Below are 6759 nucleotides of genomic sequence, written 5' to 3'. Positions count from 1 at the left end.
TTATTGATGATATTGACAAAATTCAGTGACCTTATTTGCAGTTCACCAGTTTTAATGCATTCATTTGTGTGTATTTAGTCTGATGAAATTTTATCACCTGCATAGATTTGTGTGGCCACCACCACTTTGGAGACACAGGACAATGCCTTTGCAAGGATCCCTTGTACTACCCTGTTTAGCCACAGCCACTTCCTTCTCCCCCTCATCCACCAGCCCTGGCAGCCATTCATCTCTTGTTCCTCTCTATAATTTTGTCATTTCAAGAATGTTGTGTAAATGGAATCATGGAGATATAACCTTTTGAGATTTTTTAAAAAAATTAAGTGTATCTCCCTTCAAGTTCATCCAAATTGTGGCATGTATCAATAGTTTTTTCCTTTTTATCACAGAGTGGTATTTCATGGTTTGGATGTATCATAGTTTCTTTAACTATTCACCCACTGAAGAACATTTCACTTGTTTCCTGTTTTGGGACCTTGTGGACAAAGTGCTATAAGCATCTATGTAGGTACAGGTGTTTGTGTGAACATAACCTTCCATTTCTGTGGCATAAATGCCCAAGAGTAGAATTGTTAAGCCATATGGTAAGTGTATGTTTAGTTTTATTAGAAGCTGCCCCACTCTCTTCCAGAGTGGCTGTGCCATTGTACACTCCCAGCAGTGATGTATGAGTGAGCCACACCCTCACCAGCATTCAGAGTTAGTATTGATCTGATTTGTGTTGATCAGGGAGTCAAGGGAATGGTCTTTGGTTTACAAACTTTAGAGGAAGTCAGTCCCATTCTTGGGCCACCTAAGTGACATCTCTTACCATTCTTGCTCTTCTGTTTTCTGACTGCTTCTCCCCCACCCTCTTTATTTAACCTTGAAATAGCAACATATATAATAGTCGTAATAGATCAAAGCATTTCAAATGACTAACTTTTCTCAGGTTAAAATGCAGAGATAAATAACGGACTCATATCAGCCTGAATCAATGTGGGAAGATGGATGGGATAGAGAAGAAAATGAAGGGTGGAGAAACCAGAGGAAAATGACCAAAGAAATCTGTTTTCATAAGATGGAAAGAATATTGAAACTGTGAGATAAGTGAGATAAGCTAAGTATGCACAGCAATGAAATTTATTTGTAAAGATACTAGGCTGTGAGCTACTTTAAGAGGGACTGATTGGTAACATAGAATTAAAAGACTTAGAATAATGTAATTTGGGTTGAAAAGGGCATGAACTTTCATCAGTGTAGATGTCATCTTAGAAATGAGGCCACAGGTTTAGAAATGATGTAACTAATGCCCAGAGCAATTAAACTATTTGTCCAAAGTCACACAAGGAGCTGACTGCAGACAGGGGCTGGAGCCCCACGCAGCACAGCCTGGGGAGCAGGGTGCTTGCTACACAGCTATGTGGGTGATTTATTTATAAAAAGATTTTTACTTTGACCTCCAGCAGGTATTTTCATGACATACCAGGCCATGCCTGGCTTTCCTTGGCACGGCACCTGCTATAGGTTGGAAGCTTCCCAGTTGTTCCATTCTGCTTTATACCCTATTTTATACCCTATTGGACTTTTGAGAATGACATTGGAGGGCAGGTGATGGGTACCTGTGTGGCACAACTAAGGGCCTTGTTTACAAACATCTTCTTGTCTTCAGATGATGGAAGGTTCAGAAGTAAAAAGAAGAGCTGGCCGTTTAAAAAAACAGATTAGCCAAAGTAGGTTTTAAAATAGCAAGACTTAAAGTGATTCAATGTTAATTGAATATTGAGTAAGGAAGAGGTAGGGAGTTAATTGAAAGAGTGAGCTTGGGGTTTCGGATAATTTTTTCATGATGCGAAGGAAATTATTTCAGAGTTGGGCACAGATCAGGAGGGAGAGAGAGAGAGAGAGAGAGAGAGAGAGAGAGAGAGAGAGAGAGAGAGAATGATCTTTGGAAAGAGTAAATAAAAGCCATTTCTTTGGTGGGAAACAGGCTTGTTGGACTGTTGGTTTTTCCTTTAAGCTTGTGAAATTATATTTAAAAAATACCATTTTGGACTGTTATAAAAAGCTACATGCTATCTGAAGAAAATTTAGGAACTATGGAAGAGCAAACAGAACAGAATAAATATCATCCATGATCTTATTGTAGGTACCACTGACATTTGAGTTTATATCCTTTTAGTCGTTTTCTAAGAATATATCTCACATATAGTTATACATATATATTAAATGTTTATAAAATATGGGATCATATTATTTAGTAACCTACCTTAAGACTTAGTCCATAAACACCTTTACAATATAATTTTAAATCACTGCCTGGTATTCTATTGTACAGATGTACTTTAGTTAATTCACCCAATATTGTTTCCCTGTTATAAAAAATGCTATAATTTTATTTTTGTGCTTATCTACAACAATTCCTTAGGTTATGTTTGAAATTTCAGTGCCAAATAAAATGTAAATTTCAAAACTTTTGATTTCTATTGACAAGTTAACAACCCAGAAAAATATTGCATCAGTTGTCAAGTTTATAGGGCTGTCCATGTCCTTTCAAAAGTGAGTTCTATTATTTCTCTTTTTTTAAAAATATGTTTTTATTGATTTCAGAGAGAGGAAGGGAGAGGGAGAGAAAGAAACATCAATGATGAAAGAGAATCATTGATCGGCTGCTTCCTGCATGCCCCCAACTGGTTATTGAGCCTGGACAGGTGCCCTGAATAGGAATTGAACCATGACTTCCTGGTTCATGGGTCGATGCTCAACCACTGGGCCACACCAGCTAGGCTAGTTCCATTATTTATTTTTAAATTGTCAGTTTGATAAATAAAAGTTATGTATATTTATATTTTTTATTTCTTTGATTATTAAGGACATTATACTTTTATAAAAAAATATTTTGGGGTCTGTGTTTGTAACTTTTGGATCATGTTCTTTATTATATTTTTCTATTGGGGTGCTCATCTTTTTCATTGATTTTTTTAAAAAAATTTATTTTATTGATATTTTACAGAGAGGAAGGGAGAGGGATAGAGAGTTCGAAACATCGATGAGAGAGAAACATCAATCAGCTGCTTCCTGCACACCTCCCACTGGGGATGTGTCCACAACCAAGGTACATGCCCTTGACCAAAATCGAACCTAGGAACTTTCAGTTCGCAGTCTGTTGCTCTATCCACTGAGCCAAACCGGTTAGGGCAGTGGTTGGCAAGCCGCAGCTCACGAGCCACATGCAGCTCTTTGGCCCCTTGAGTGTGGCTCTTCCGAAGCCTTAGGAGTACCCTAATTAAGTTAATAACAATGTACCTACCTATATAGTTTAAGTTTAAAAAATTTGGCTCTCAAAAGAAATTTCAATCGTTGTACTGTTGATATTTGACTCTGTTGACTAATGAGTTTGCTGACCACTGGGGTAGGGCATTTTTCTCATTGATTTTTCAAAGCTTTATTAAAATGCTGAGTTTATCTCACATGTATAGTTTTGTCTCCTCATCACGTACATTTGAGCACTGCTGCTACTATGTCTTATCATAGCATTCTATGTATACTTAAAACCAAGCAAAGGGTGGAGTTCCATCTTTAAACAGGCATTTTGGACAACACATTCTTGGCAATGGTACCTGGACAGCATTTATCACACAAGGTAGGGAATGTCCTCACTCTGCATTTTAAAAAGGACAGCCAGATATCAACTGTTACAGAAATAACATAAGATGAACATTTTTAACAATTTAGCTATTTTCTTAAAAGAGACTTCTTCCACTGCCAGAGACACTGAAGATCCACATGACCAGTCACCTGGAAGCAATTCTTCATATAATTGGTGAACTTTGTGAGGAAAATCACTTTTTTCTATACTTGCTTGCATTTTTGCTTTAATATCTTCTACAGAAATAGTTCCTTTTGGTGTCTTTTTAAATTATTATTATTTTTTAAGGATTCTCAACTTTTGATCTTGGTGTTGATGATTTTGAATCTTTTCTATTTTGGTTTGATTTTTGTGCATTTGTCTAGAGTATCTCATATATACTCCTTTAATGGAGCTTTTCTATTCTTATAGACTTTACCAGGCAATCGAAAAATACGCAGGAGTACTAGAGGCACAGGAAAAACCCATTTATTTTCAGATGTTTCTCATGTTTTAGTACAGGACTCAGGGGAGGCTGTTTCTTTCCAAATCCTGAGCAAACCAATATGGAGGAAGCTTTCCCTTTATACCCCTTTAATTTCTTTGTCCCCTAAATATGGGATGGGACTTCCGGACCTGTTGTGGGCTTTGCAAAAAGCCCCTTGTGTTGGGGTGGGGGCCGTGAGACTACATCTAAAGGCCTGGCACCAGCGCTGATAACTCTGTCTGGGGGTGGTGTATTGTTCATGGTTTTTGGCTTCTCTAAAATTGGAGCAGTACTTAGGTAAACAAGTCTTGCAAGACCAGATAATGAAAGAAGGGGCAGTGACTAGACCAGTGATTTTAAACCTTCCTAATGCTGCGACCCTTTAATACAGTTCCTCATGTTGTGGTGACCCCCAATTTCATTGTTACAAATTGAACATAATTAAAGCATAGTGATTAATCACAAAACAATATGTAATTATATATGTGTTTTCCGATGGTCTTAGGCGACTCCTGTGAAAGGGTCGTTTGACCCCCAAAGGGGTCGTGACCCACAGGTTGAGAACCGCTGGACTAGACTATAGACTAAGAAGAATGTGCATTAGGTTACTGGCACAGATTCAGATTGCTAGCCCCCCCAAAATGTCTCATTTTCTCCATCACTATCTTCTTCTTTCTTCCCCCTCTCCTCCTCCTCCTCCTCCTCCTCCTCCTCCTCCTCCTCCTCCTCCTCCTCCTCCTCCTCCTCCTCCTCCTCCTCCTCTTCTTCTTCTTCTTCTTCTTCTTCTTCTTCTTCTTCTTCTTCTTCTTCTTCTTCTTCTATTTCTGCCATCACCATCACCACCATCACCATCATCATCATCATTGTCATCATTAGCAGCAAGTTTGACTTTTTTCTGTGGAAACTTTCCAGATATACTTAGGATTTTCACTTCTCCTCTTCAGCTTCTGACTCAGCATTTTCCTCTGACTGATTAAGTGCTACCCATTAATATGCCCAGGCCCTGAACCATAAGCCACAGGTGGTGTTATTTCAAAGTCCCTATGGGAAACCATTGGTTGTACAGATATTTTCGAAGTCACCAGCTTTCCTTTAATTGAACTGCCTTCATAATTCATTGCCTCTGCTTCAACAGTCTGCAATTCTCCCTTTGCACCAGTCCCTAAACTGACCATTCTGTATATATACTTTTAAAATGTCTCCTTTATTCATGATAGTGTGAGTATCCACACAACTACAAAAAAAAAAAGTATGCCCAAGTAGGGAAAAGAACTCAAAATCAGAATTGATTGGATTTAAATACTGAGATTCCTAAAACTTATTTTTCTCTGCTATGATGACTTAGCTTTAGACAGGTCATTGGCTTCTGTTTGTGTTTCAGATTTTGGGAGTGACTCATAGGCACTTAGCAAAAGTAGCCGATTAAATTAACCTTATCAGTAATGACGTTGTTGTCGGCTTCCTTGCTATCAGACACTCAGCTCACCAACTGGTCAGTATTTAGTTGGCAGCCTGGTCTCCAGTGAAAGCAATGTGTGTTAAGTCTCACTTTAACAAGTTTAATAGTACATCAATACAGACAGTAGTTGCTCTATTGTATCCAGACGTTATTAAAATTAAGAAGTGGTACGCTAAAGTGTTTGTTTTCCTTATTCACACAAAACAGATGCTCAAGACTCACTTTACTTAGACATAGTAAATTAGGGTCGGCTGTGTTGAGTTAATTGAATACTTTGCCTTCTCTGGAAGAATAAATGTTGTAGCAATTTCCCTGCTCTTGCTGTATTTAAAAACAATACATGATATTCTTAATACAATTTGATGGTGTTCAAATGCCTAGTTGGAATTCAAGGTTTATAAAACCAGATTCTTATGTAGCAGGTTGGGAAAGTGTTGAGAACTGAATTGTGTGTCCTCCTCCCCTCACATTCATATATTTTAGTCCTAAACCCAATGCGGCTATATTTGGAAATAAAGATTTAAGAGGTAATTGAAATTAAATGAGGTTAACAATTTTATACAACTGGTAAATTTATAAGAAGAGAGATGAGAGAGACCTTTCTTTCTCTCTCTCTCCCTCCCCTCCCCTCTCTCCTCCCACTTCCCATAACTGCAACAGAGGAAAGGCCATGTGAGAAGGTGGATATCTGCAACCAGGAAGAGAGCTCTCACCAGACACTGACCCTGCTGATTCCTTGATCTTGGACTTCTAGCTTCCATGACTGTGAGAAAACAAATTTCTGTGTTTAAGCCTACCAGTCTATGATATTTTATTACGGCAGCCCAAGCCCACTGAGAGAGAAAAAATACATTTCTGAAGGGAATCTACGGTAGTTAGAGACTGAAAGCAGGGAGAATTACTTTGTGGATGACCCATTACAACCATAGCTTGGAACCTAGCATGGTCCAGTGGAAGCAGGACCTGCCTGAAAACATGAGACTGGGTTGACCTCTCAGCATTGCTGCCACCTTGCTATATGACCTTGCTCTAGGTCTTAGATTCCTCACCTGGAAAAAGAGATGATTGGGTTAGCTCTTCTTTATGTTCATTCTAGTATTTTGAAAAGTGCAAGGGGCATTGTAGTCTAATTATTGGAATATTCCAGTTAGGTGCTTCAGAGTTCTCTTATGAGTAGACTTTGGGATCCTGTTTCAGGTGAGTGAT

The 6759-nt window shown here is 38.5% G+C and overlaps 1 pseudogene; it reads right to left on the bottom strand.

The window, feature by feature from the left end:
• Positions 1-3714: 3714 nt before the first annotated feature.
• LOC132211695 (nucleophosmin-like) lies at positions 3715-5212 on the bottom strand (annotated as a pseudogene).
• Positions 5213-6759: the final 1547 nt, after the last annotated feature.

This window comes from Myotis daubentonii, chromosome 11 (assembly GCF_963259705.1).
Source record: "Myotis daubentonii chromosome 11, mMyoDau2.1, whole genome shotgun sequence".
Taxonomy (NCBI): domain Eukaryota; kingdom Metazoa; phylum Chordata; class Mammalia; order Chiroptera; family Vespertilionidae; genus Myotis; species Myotis daubentonii.
Note: the sequence above shows the minus strand (reverse complement) of the source record. Positions and strands in the feature narration are given on the sequence as shown.